The 13,713-nt window shown below is 40.0% G+C and overlaps 1 protein-coding gene across 1 annotated transcript in view; it reads right to left on the reverse strand.

Moving 5' to 3' along the window:
• Positions 1-13,713, reverse strand: part of DPYSL2 (dihydropyrimidinase like 2) — a 116,027-nt gene that overhangs the window by 101,061 nt on the left and 1,253 nt on the right. The gene's annotated exons all lie outside the window — the stretch shown is intronic.

Here is a 13,713-nt window from a genome sequence, read left to right on the forward strand (position 1 = left end):
GCTGGAAGGATACGAAGGAATGGATAAACCTTGGTTACTTCTGGTCAGGGGAGGGGACCAGGATGGGGAGAATGGTCAAAGTGGGTTTTAGCCTTATCTCTATGCTTAATAATATATTCCTGTTGGTATATATATAAAGTTCATTTTTTAACAACAGTGAATGGGAGAGGAAGAAACAGAAACAGCAAATATAAATTAGACTTTAGAAAAGTTTGCTAAGAAAAGAGTAGAAAAATCGCAGGATCTGGAGAGGATTATGGGGTCAAGAGAGGATTTCATGAGTTTTACTTCTGTTGTTTTATAATGGAGGTGTTAAAGGATGTTTGTGTGCTGATGGAAATGAGCCGGTAGATGGCAATAGGGGTAGACAGTTTCCAGAGGGGGTAAGCGATGGTATTCAGGGCATATGTGAGCAGATGGCCATGGGCAGAGTAGGGACCTTCCTTCTGCTGTGAGCTGAGGGGAAGGGAAGTCAGTCCCAGTGGTGGAAGGTGAGAAAATAAGTGGGTTCCTCCCTGAAGATCTGCTCCTCTCACTAACTCCCAGTAAATAGAGTGGAGTCATCCACTGAGAGGAGGCAGAAGGAAAGAGTGTGTAAGGTTGGAATGGAGAGAAGAAGACGTAGAGCATTTGTCTTTGTACTCAAAAGGGTTGAATGTCCATTTGCAGTTTGTGGCCATCAGTTAAATGAAAATAAACTCTTCCCACCATGGTGCTCCAAGTAATGCCTCCATACTTTTGCTACAGACCTCATCAAATGGTGCTGTAAGTATTTATACACACATCCATCTCAGACTCATTTTACAATAACACGTAAGGTTGCAGAGTCCCTACACAGGCCAAGCATTTTACATACAATATTCCACTCAGTCATCCCAGTAACCCCATAGGGTCACTATGTTGATGTCCACTTTTCAAATGAGGAAGTAGGTCTAAAGGAATAGGTGATTTGCTCAAAGCCATCATCTGGTATAATCAAAAACTCCCCATAACATGGAAAACTCTCCTAACCTTCTGCATACTACATTCTCCAGTGACATTCAAGGAAACCTTAAGAATTGAGTGTGAAACACAACACCAGACTGGTTTGCTCACAGAAGTACATCTTCTTACCTAACTAAATGGCCAAAAGGAAAGAAACAGAACCAGCTGGTGATAATGTCAAATACTTAAGTGTTCTAAAAGCAATCTAGAGTCCTACTGGGCCCAAGAAGTTCGTAAAATGTCTCTGCCTTGCTTTATCTGGCTCCAAACTTAGATAATTCCACGCAGGACTTAATTCCTGAATCCTGCATGATAATTTCAGAGTCCTCACCTAATCAGGATATGACCAAAAACGCTGCAGATCAGTAGAAGGTTATATCAAGAATAACTTTTTTTTTTTTTTTTGGCCATGCCACGTGGCTTTCGGGATCTTAATTCCCCGACCAGGGCTCGAACCCAGGCCCTCAGCAGTGAAAGCGTGGAGTCTGAACCACTGGAGAGCCTGGGAATTCCCTAACGTTTTAAAGATATACTTCTGCTGGTGTATTACTGTTAAGTTAAGGACCACAGTGCAGTGATCAGCATGCTCACTGAATGATTTATGGTCAGGAGGTAACGCTGATCCTTCCCAGAAATCCTGTTTTTGCTAATTCTGTCACTGCAGTTGGAGGGTATTTCGTGAACAGAGCTGTAGATAATAGCTTTTTGCAGTTAATTTTTTTTCTAGTCATCTTCACTACCAATTTTGGCATCATCATATGCCCTGTAAGAAATGTAGTTCATTTATAAATTAAAAGCCCAGCAATGTGATGGACAGGTTTTGGCTCTATTGCTTTTAGTGACGGTGTCTTATAACTCTGAACATGCGTCAGGTTTTTAAAAGTCAGATTATGGAATATGAAAAAGAATGTATGTATATATATATATATATATATATATACACATACATATAATTGAATCACTTTGCTGTACCGGAGAAATTAACACAACATTGTAAATCAACTATACTTCAATAAAAAAAAGTTTTTTTAAAGAACTAAAAGTCAGATTATGGATTTCTAGACTTAAAAAGGCATTAGGGGACTTCCCTGGTGGCACAGTGGTTAAGAATCCGCCTGCCAACGCAGGGGACACGGGTTCAATCCCTGGTCTGGGAAGATCCCACATGCCGCCAAGCAACTAAGCCCATGTGCCACAACTACTGAGCCTGCACTCTAGAGCCCACAAACCACAACTACTGAGTCCGTGAGCCACAACTACTGAAACCCACACACCTAGAGCCCGTGCTCCTCAACAAGAGACGCCACCACAATGAGAAGGCTGCACGCAGCAACAAAGACTCAACGCAGGCCAAAAAAAGTAGAAAAAAAAAGGCCTTAGGTCAGAAACCCCGGATAGAACATTCCAACTAAAATAATGAAGACCATACAAATACAGAAGCACCCAATAATTCTATAAATCTAAGACCGACAGACACATACGTAAGGCCAGAATCTTGTAATAATCTTAGGTCTACTATTGCCAGCTAGTATTATTACATTAATCATGCCTTTTTATGTTCTGTATTTCTAGTCCTTGGACATCTGGGGCCTAGTTGACCCTGGAGAGACTGCTCCTCCCAGGGCTAGCCAGTTCCTAGATTCCTAGACTTTTCTGGGAGTGCACCTTTCATATGCAAACCAATCAATCCAGAATGCAAAACCCCACCTGCCACCTTTCTGAAGCTCTTAAACTCAGGGCCACGTCACCTTTCCTAATCAGGTATCAGACAACTAGAGACAGCCCCTATGTCCCAGGACCCACTAAAATTATCCAAACTTAGCCAATCCTGTTTACCCTGCCTTGCCTGTTCCTTCCCAGAAATCAGAATAATGGCTCTTACCCCTGTCCTCCCCTCACTCCCACTGCCTCCTGACTGGCTCTGGTGCTTTCCCAGGTAGCCCTGCATGAATGCTCTGTCTCCTGCTTCTAAGAATCTGTGAGAATAAAGACTTCTTCCTTCATGGCAGTCATTTCCAAGTCCGTATGTCTTCCCATACATTATTGAAACAAATCCCAGGTGCATTTTAAAGCAATTGCCGATGCTGGCCTGGGAAAGGTCATGTCTCTTTTAACCCACAGAGGTGAGAAACTTCTGGAAAGAGACTGTGCGGGAAAGGCCAGACAGGTAAGAGGGGTGCCACCTTACCGAGGGGGGGAGGGTTGGGGGGAGGGATAGATGGACAGTTTGGGAGTGACATGTACACACTGCTATATTTAAGATAGATAACCAACAAGGTCCTACTGTATAGCACAGGGATCTGCTCAATATACTACAATAACCTGCATGAGAAAAGAATTTGGAAAACAATAGATACATGTATATGTATAACTGAATCGCTTTGCTGTACACCTGAAACTAACACAATCCATTCTATTCCAATATAAAATAAATATATTTTTTTAAAAAGAGAAATGCCACCTCAACCAACGCTGGCCTGGCAGCCAATACCAGGCTGCCTGGGGCAAGGTGTTCACAAATCTAAGTCAAAATGAGAAGAATAAGGACAATACATATAATTTTTCATAAAGCCCAATTTATGCATATGTTTAAATTCGAGAGTTATTTTTCTCTTTATTAGTTTTAGTGCAAAAATGTTCTTCATTTTGTAAGATGATACTACAGAGTTCTGCTGGGCTTTTTTTTTTTTTTGGTGTCCCTATATTGGCAACATAAAAATTTGGCAGCCATTAAGTTGTTCCCCAAAATTGTTTTTGAAATTTAACAGAAGAGCGAAAGCCAAAGTCTGCAACTTCGGCACCAGAAAATGGGAATTGGACAAGAAGTTAGTGTTTGAATCAATCTTCAAACTCTAAGCTTAATAAAGATTCAACTGGTACACACAGTCGGGGAATGAGGCCAAAGGCTGTTCACACACACTCATCTGCTAGAAACATGAATTCTGAAGGGACCTCACCTGAATTGAAGATAAAGACCAAGGAAAAAATATCAAGCTTATGAAAAATTACGGCAGAACAAGGAACGAGAGATACGACCTCCTGGGGGGAGGGAGGGGGGTAGTTGAGGAAACTCTTTTTGGCACCTTCAGTGGAGGACAGGAAGATATCTCTCCAATATAAACAGACATAAAACACTACAGAATAGACTCTATCACACCAAGCCCTGATGTTAACAGTATGTTAAGAAACAGAAAATACTTGTCAAGAGATGGCCTGGCACTCCCAGCAAGGCCTGAGCGATCTCTTGTCAAATGTAAATTTCACAGAGCGTCAGTATCAGAGGAGGCCACTCGGTGACCACGACGCATTAAAATAAAGATGACAAAAACAAACAAACAAACAAACAAAAACAAACAAACAAAATAAATAAAATAAAATAAAATAAAGACGAGACCCCTCCAGAAAATCACACCTGATAAAATATGAACGTTGTCCAAGTCACAAAATACCAAACAAAATCCCCCATCCGAATTAATATGGGTGCCCACTGCTTAGTTACCAACCACAGCTTCAGTCTAATCTGCCCTTAGAGATGAGAGTTATTGAGATACGTAATCACAGAAGTGTCACCCCCTTATGACAGCACCCAGTCCAGAGGGAATGCTCGCTTCCTTGGGCCCTCACCAAAACACCACACCAAAGCCCAGATCTCTCTCCAATGCCCTCCTACAGATGCCCCATGGTTCCCTATGGTGTGTGGTCTCTCTCATTGCAGCAAGTAATAAACCCAACTCATTCAATTCTCATTAAAGTCAGAGATCAAATAGGGAACCCTAAAAAAACCCCACCATTATTCAACATAGTTCTAGGAGTCCATGCAAGGTAATCAGACCAGGAAGAGAAATAATAAACAAAGGCATTAGAAAAAAGGTATAAAATTAATATTAGATAATTAAACTGTCCCAAAAGAATGAATTGAAAACTATTAGAATGCGAACTGAGTTCAATAAAGCAATCGTTATAAATTAATTTAAAACTCAAGAGTCATCCAGAATGTAAACTACTAAACATCTTGGAATAAATGTAACAAAAAATTTCAGAGGAATAAAGCAAAGTTTCAGGAGAAAATGGCAAGACATGATATAAACTGAGGTAGAAAGACTTACCATCTTAAAAATAAATATTTCTTATAATTCAATATATAAATTGAATATAATTGTGGTAAAAATCATATCAGGTTTCTGCCACTGAAAATATCTTTCATGAGAAATGCAGTTGAATGATGGAAAAATATGAAGAAAATTAAGATATGAAAAAGTTACAGTACAGCAGAGGGAAAAAAGCCAATATTTTATAATAATCAGAAATGGAGTATAATCTATAAAAATTTTTAATCACTGTGTTGTACACCTGAAACTAATATAATATTGTAACTCAACTACACCTCAATTTAAAAAAAGTTACGGTAACTGAAGTAGTATTGAATCACTACGAATCACTACGAAATTAGTAAGGCAAACCAATGAAACAGAGCAGGAAGACAAAAACCATGCAGACATACATAAGAAGTTGAGTATATAAAAAATAAGCAAAGAAATACTAATTCTTCAATAAATGCCATTAGGAAAACTGGCTATTTGGAGAATTAAGTTATAGACAAAAATTAATTGTCAGATTTAAATGTAAATAAACACAAAACCCAAAAAGGTTTTAAAAGAAAATACAAGTAAATAAATCTTGAAAGTTAAAAAAAAACATGTCAGAAAAGATGAACTGACTGAACTACGTAAAATTTAAATTTGGATGTCAAAAAATAAAGGTCAAAAAAATGAGGTGCAAACTAGGAAAAAACGTGTAACAAGTGATTTTAAAATGTATCCATTTTAATATATGATTTTTTACATATCAGTGTTTAAAATATGAATATGTTAATAGGAAAGTCTGCAAAACGCAGGATAACACTTGTCACCTATAAATTTGAGAAATATCTATAGGAACTATAATACCCAGTGGTGTCAGGGATGCTGAAAAACAGTATTTCTCACTCACTTTTGGTAGGAGTATAAAGACTGTATAATATACAAAATGCTATCAGTGGTTATTTCTAGCTAATAAGATTATCAATGATTTCTTTTTTTTTAAATTGCGTATCAGAGTAATCACAATAAACATCGTACTTTGTCATGTTATTTCTAAAAAATAGAACAAAATAAAAAGTGAATTCAATTAGTTTCTCAAAGTTATTTTTCCTAAATTCAGCTTGTTAGTCACTGCCCTCCTAATACCATCCCTACCACTCCCAAATCACTGGTTTGGAAAACAAATTTTCTACTTCATTAAAAAAATATATAAATATATTTACACATAAAAACACATATATGTGCGAATACACACACACGAAAGCATTTTCTTTATATGAACAGGATTGTGAGACAGAAAGATCAGACTTAGGCAGTACACAAAGTACTCAAGGATACTGTGCTGTTGCAAGTGCGATTCTAAATGAATTTCAAAGCTCCCAGAAAACAACAGAATTTAGTTACATGAATACGGTTCTAGGATACAAGGTCCTGGAAGTTCTTTGCCAGATTTCATTTGATCCAGCAGTTTTGACAACAGCCAGGGACAATATAACATCAAAAGCATGAGCAACAAAAGAAAAGACAGATAAATTGGACTTAAAATTAAAAGCTTCTGTGCATCAAAGGACACTATCAAAAATGAATAGACACCCACAGAATGAGAGAAAATATTTGCAAACCTTTTATCTGATAAGGGGCTAGTATCTAGAGTATATAAAGTACTCCTAAATCTCAATGACAAAAAGACAAACAACTCAATTTAAAAATGGGCAAAGGATTTGAATAGACATTTCTCCAAGGCTATACAGATGACCAATAAGCACATGAAAAGATGTTCAAAGTCATTATTCATTAGGGAAATGCAAATCAAAACCACAATGGCATACCATTTTATACCCACTAGGATGGCTATAATCAGCAAATAACAAGCATTGTGCAGGACATGCAGAAATTGAAGCCCTTACATGCTTTTGGTGGGAATGTAAAATGGTGCAGCCGTTGTGGAAAACAGTTTGGCAGTCCCTCAAAAAGTTAGACATAGAATTACCATACGGCTTAACTATCCCACTCCTAGGTATACACCCAAGAGAACCAACAACATATGTTCAAACACAAACTTAAAAGAATATTCATGCCAGTATTATTCATTATGGCCAAAAAGTGGAAACAACCCAAGTATCGATCAACTTGTGAATGGATAAATGAAATGTGGTCTATACAATGGAATACTGTTCGGAATGAAGTGCCGATCCATGCTACAATGTGGATGAACCTTGCAAACACTACACTAAGTGAAAGAAGCCAGACACAAAAGGCCATACTGTATGATTCCATGTATGTGAAGTGTCCAAAACAGGTAAACCCATGGAGACAGAAAGTAGATGGTTGGTTGCCACAGGCTGGGATGATGGAGGATTGGGAAGGGACAGCTTAAGAGATACAGGATTTCTTTTTGGAGTGATGCAAATGCTCTGGGATTAGTAGTGATGATTGCATAAGATTGTGAATGTACTAAAAGCTATTGAATTGTAGACTTTAAAATGGTGAAAATGAGAATTTTATTACATGAATTTTACCTCTATAAAACAAACAAACAAACAAACAAAGAACAACCAGGGATAGCACAGCTTTCTTTCAGAGCCTTTAGTGGAAATGGGAGAAGGAGATTAAGGCCTGGCCCAATGACAGCCCCAGGCAGGTGACTGCAGGTAACACAGCTTGTGAAGACAAAGCCAGGACTAGAAGCTGAGCTTCCTGACTCCTAGCCCAGAATTCTTTCCACAAGGGAGCTGCCTTGGAATCAGGGCCCAGGCAAGCTGTCTGTATGTCTCAAAAGCAAGCCCCAAGCCACTTTCAAGACCAGGTGTTTTCCCTTCAAGGCACTATTTGTTTGCAGCTCTTGGCCTAAGTTACCAGCCTTGGCCATGGGCTGCAACCAACCCAACTCAAGTGTCCCTCAAAACACCTGCCAGTGTTTTTACTGACTCCCTCATTATTTGTTTGTAGTTCATGATTTACGTCAAGTGGGAAAATCACATTGTCATCACATTGCTCTAATCTTAGAAAAGCATGTCATTCATACTGTCAGGGTTGGCCTCTGTCCCAGTGATATTTGAAGCCATGTCTTGTGTTGAAAAAAATGATGGACAGAATATCAGCAGTGTAGGGCACATCCATAAAGACAGATCAAAGGTCTCTTTCATAAATGGCTTCAAAGAATACATTGCAAAACGGAAACAAAAAAAGTAGATTCAGAACCTACTCAGAACTATTTTTACAATAGTTAATTCTTTGGAGATAAAATGAGAAAAGAATAATTAATGCAGAAAGCAATTCAGTACCTCACAATGATTAAGATGCTCTTTAGTCACGTAGACCTGGGTTCAGATACTGCCTCTGGCTTTTAGTTAGCAAGTTGCTTTGCAAGTTTCTTTTACCTTCAGATATTCCTTTTACAAAATATGGATAACAGTAGTACCTGCTTAATAGAGTTGTCTTAGCATAAATAAGATAAGATACCAAGGGGGAAAGGTGGGGTGGTGGGATGAATTGAGAGATTGGGATTGACGTATATACACTATTGATACTATGTATAAAATGGATAACTAATGAGAACCTACCGTATAGCACAGGGAACTCTACTCAGTGCTCTGTGGTGACCTAAATGGGAAGGAAATCCAAAAAAGTGGGGATATATGTATACGTATAGCTGATTCACTTTGCTGTACAGCAGAAACTAACACAACATTGTAAAGCACCTATACTCCAATACAAATTTTTTAAAAAGAGAGGATATATGTATATGTATAAATGATTCACTTTGCTGTACACCTGAAACTAACACAACATTGTAAATCAACTATACTGCAATAAAATTTTTTTAAAAATATAATGCATATAAAGCATTTAACACAGGGCATACCCCATAGAATACATAAAGTTTAATGGGATATGAAATATTTTGCCTACAAAACTAAATTGTACTTTTGAGTTCACTAACTATTCCTGCAGTGGAACTGAGTCATACAATGGTGTCTTGCAAGAAGAAGTAAGGGACTGAGTCAGGAAACCTTGGTTCAAATCCTAGTTCCAGCACTTACTAAATAACAAGACCTTGGAATAGGTCAGGAAATGTCACTACCTCTCAGTGTCCTTATTTACAGAAAGGGAATAATGCCTATATCAGAAGGTTTGGGGACAAGTTTTAAAATAATATATCCTACACATTCTAAAATACAGGATCTAGAACGTAAATGTACATTCTAGGGAGCAATCAAGATGGTGGAGTAGTAGAACGTGAAGCTCAGCTCTTCCCACAAATACATTCTAGGGTTATACAGTGCTACGTAAATAACAAGGTTTTACTGGTGTAGGACTGCAGTGGGACTGGGCAGTGAGAGGGACAGTCCTAGTCGTGGGACTGTCACCTGAGTTCCACAGGGTGAAGCACTGTCATTCTGGGCATCGACTTCTCCACCTCTAAAGTGAGGTGATCATTAGGTTTCTTTCAAGCCCAGACATTCAATGGTAGTACACATGTGAATCCATGATGAATTTTGACTCTGCCTTCTTTCTCAAAGAAGTAGAGAGGAGCACTGTCACCACAGGACCCATAAGAATACTTAGCTTGTCTTTACCAAGGGTGGGAATATGCCCAGCCCGTGCCTGATTTCCATGGTCCACAAGTTTGTGAACCATGCAATGTTCAAGAGGTCATGGCCAGATGTTGTCACTGGAGGTCCAATAACAGCAATTCTCCTCTCCACCCTCAAGCTACAAGGGAAGGAAAATGGAAGAGGCTGTTCAGCTGGTAGGAGTTTTCTTCCACTCAGGCCTTGGGCCCCAGGCTGGGTGAGTCTATCTCATCCCAACTGTAACTCTTCTCACTTCCTCTCACAATGAGATCATTGCAGATCAATTAATTGAGTTACCAATTTTCCAATCATCAAGAACTTGTTAAAATTTAACTGATTTTAGGAATATTATTCAGCCATGAAAAAGAAAGAAATCTTGTCACAGGCACCACGTGGGTGAACCCTGAGGACATGATGCTAAGTGAAATAAGCCAATCACAAAAAGACAAACTCTATGATTCCACGTACGTGAAGTACCTGGAAGAGTCAAATTCATAGCGACAGAAAGTAGAAGGCTGGTTGACAGGGGCTGGGGGGATGGGAATAGGGAGTTAATGGGCACAGAGTTTCAGTTTTGCAAGATTCAAAAGTGCTGGAGATTGGCTGCATGACAGTATGAATATATTTAACATGACTGAACTGTACTCTTTAAAATGGTTGAGAAGGTAAATTTTATGCTATGTGTATTTCACCACAATTACCTTTTAAAATGTAACTAATTATATGATCATTTGGGAAATCAAGAGTAACCAATAATTATGGATCATCACGATTTCCTTCTCCTCCCCAAGTACCCCTCCTCCTTCGAACCCAGATGGGTCCTCGGTATTTTGGAATCCTGGACACACGAATGTTCATATTTGTTTCTCCCCTTTTGAGATGATGTGGCCTCTAAAATATCAAATTAATGCCCTTGTTCTAGGCTCCTAGCCAAATCTCTACCACACATCCCGCTAACTAGACATCTATTTTGCTGAACAGGCTAGTCTATTATCAAACAAGTATCTCTGGGGACAACTTGTGTATCAGTTACTCACATAAGAGATGGATGCCTTCAATCATTGGGGTTTCTCTCTAGCTAAGATTAACATGAGGAAGAGATGTTTGTTTTTTTTTTGATGTGGACCATTTTTAAAGTCTTTATTAAGTTTGTTACAATATTGCTTCTGTTTTATGTTTTGGTATTTTGGCCGCAAGGCATGTGGGATCTTAGCTCCCTGACCAGGGATTGAACCCACACCTCCTGCTTTGGAAAGCGAAGTCTTAACCACTGGACCACCAGAGAAGTCCCAAGAAGAGATTTTTGAATGGGAGAAGGTGTGGCGGTGGGGGGGGGGGGAGAGGAGAAGAGTGATTTCAGAACTCGTTGCTTTTGGAGAAAGAAAGATGCTTTTTCTAAAAAGCATCATCATCAGGATGGTGTAGGAGTGGCATTGAACAGTAAGAGGGCAGCAGAATCACTAGGCATCTAGGGCTGGGAAGATAATCAACCTGGGGAGAAGGGATGGGGGCACGGAATGGAAGGGACTATCAGAAAACATGTTACAGACTTGGGGATTTTGTCAAGTTCAGCAGCCCTCTTGTAGAGTTCACTCACTGGCACCTGCCCTAGGGAAGTGGAGAATCACTCCCCAGACACTCTAGTCTATGCAGCTTGTTTGCTGCTGGGAAAAGAGCCTGGGAACCCCTTTGGAAGGGATGCTCACGATCCAGTATCCCTGGCTGCACAGCTGGTTCTGGCTAAACTGTGTCCGAGGTGGAATGGAGGGAATTCCTAGGAAGAAGAGGGGAGGCCGAGGGACCCCTGGCCACCAGCAAGGAGAATTAGGCCAACCATGCTGCTCTCTATTCTAAAAGGCTCAGAGTCCTTCACGGGTAGTGATCAACTTAATCTCACTGCAGCCCAAGGTGAACGTCCCCAAGGACACAAAGGAAGAAGAGAGTAATGAGATAGGCTTCCTCATTCACATTCACTACACCGGCTCTTTCCTTTCACCACAATCTACCCACCCAGCCCAAGCCACACCCATTGCTTTCTGGTGCCAACCTGTTCACACCTGCAAATGCAAATGCAGGTGGTCAACCTCCCCTCATCTCCCACAAGCCATGTGGCGTCTGAACTAAGGAAGCCTGCACCCTCCCTTCCCAAAGCCTTGCTAGAAGAACAGCAGGACCTCTAGAGTGACAGGGGGACAAAGCCACTTCTGGCCATACAGTAACGACACATGTAAGTACAGATTCAGGGGAGGAGGGAGGCTTGAGTCAGGGAACCCAGAATCCACTCACTCTAGTTCTCCACCTCTCTCTGTTCCAGGACTTCAGATAGGAATGCCCTGGAATGCTGGTAGTTACCCTGCTCCTTAGCTGAAAACTAAGTAATGGCTACTCAATTCAGTCAAAGTGGTGGGTTCAACCATGCTTTTGGAAATAAGCATTACTATATACATAGATATAGATAGATACACAACCCCAAATTCCTTTTCTCTCTTGTATAGACATGAAATCTTCAAACACTGATGCTGGTAAATGTACCAATCCTGGTAAAAGCTCTTAGTCGTGAATGAAAAAAATCCCACAGGAACAGCCGTTATGTGATAAGGCAACATTGAAAATGAAAATCCAGGGAAGGCTGCCGAAAAACCAAGCCAGAATCACTCTGTTACTAGTAACTGGATACCTAAAGCAAATGTGGGTTTGCAGAGGCTACAGCTGCCTGGGGTATTGGTTGGGCATTTCCTCTTCAAATCTCCCCCTCCACGTGCCCTAGGTCTACAATTTAGAATTTCTATTCAATTCAGAGAGCGTTCAAACAAGCAGCTCTGATGATCAAATATCCAAGCTTCTAAATGGGCAGGAAAAGAGATGTGTTATTCAGACCAGTGAAACTCTGCCTTTCAAACTTGAGTTTTAATTCCCTGCCATCATTAGAAAGGCGGTCACTTTCCACTTCTGCCCTCTGATCTGCCATTTTTTAGATGATTTCTTCCTTATCTCAAGGCATTTTTCTGCTTCCTTTAGGACATTAGAATTACCACCACAACTAGTTGAAGATGAGGGTATTACACAGCCAGCATGCTATACAATCACTCATTGGGTGTGGCCCTCACCCAGTGTATTTCACATCACTCAGCTTTCAGTATAAGTCACATTATTAGGAACTTCTACTTTGATTGTCTGATCACTTGAAACAAAGTGACTTCTTGGATTAAGTTCTCCCAGTTGACTCATAGTGAAATATGGGTAGCAGGTACCTCCTTCCCATGTGCATAAATCAGAGGACAGAGCTGAGGGAGGAGGAATCAATTAAGTAATCAATTAAGTAGCTGTCATTTGAAAGTGACAGCAAATGGTTTGTCTCTCCTAGAACTGATCTTATAAAAGTCAAAAGCTGCAAAACACTGTGCCACATCCCGAAACAGTAACGTGTTCAAACCATTGTCATCAACCCTTCGTTGTTCTCTGATGAGTTCACTGTAAGCCTGCAACCTAAATGCACTTATTGTCACTCGGTGGATAGGTACAGACCACGCCCAACTACTCTGGAAGACCCTTAAGAAGAAATCACATTGAACTTTTAATAGCTAACCTTCACCTTACCCAGAAAAGCGAGGCACACAATAGGTATTCAATAAATAATCAATCATTGATTTCTTGTCTTCACCAACGGGCATGGGAGATAAACAGCAAACAAGTGCTGAAACCTTTCACACTGTAATTTATCACTTAGAAATTAAGGCTGAGGGGAAAAAAATTGCACAAGTATGAAGGTCACCCTGATAAAGAAAAAAACACGTGGTATAAGAAGACTTAAAATGCACACTGTACATATTTGCCAGAGATAAACATCTTCTGAAATTAGGTTTACCAAATTGGTCTTCTTTGTTTCCTCATTAACATAGTATAGGGGGGTCTAATCCATCTGTGACAGTCTATTCAAAATGTGAGGGTTTTTCCCTTTTCTTTTCTTTTCACCCTTTGAATATAATCCACGCAGTCCCCATCCCCAAAGCCCCTCCCAAATAGTGGCCGGGGGGAACGCTCTGGGAAACCCTTGCTGAGATACTTAGCGGAAC

The sequence above is a fragment of the Stenella coeruleoalba genome (assembly GCF_951394435.1).
Source record: "Stenella coeruleoalba genome assembly, chromosome: 7".
Lineage (NCBI taxonomy): Eukaryota > Metazoa > Chordata > Mammalia > Artiodactyla > Delphinidae > Stenella > Stenella coeruleoalba.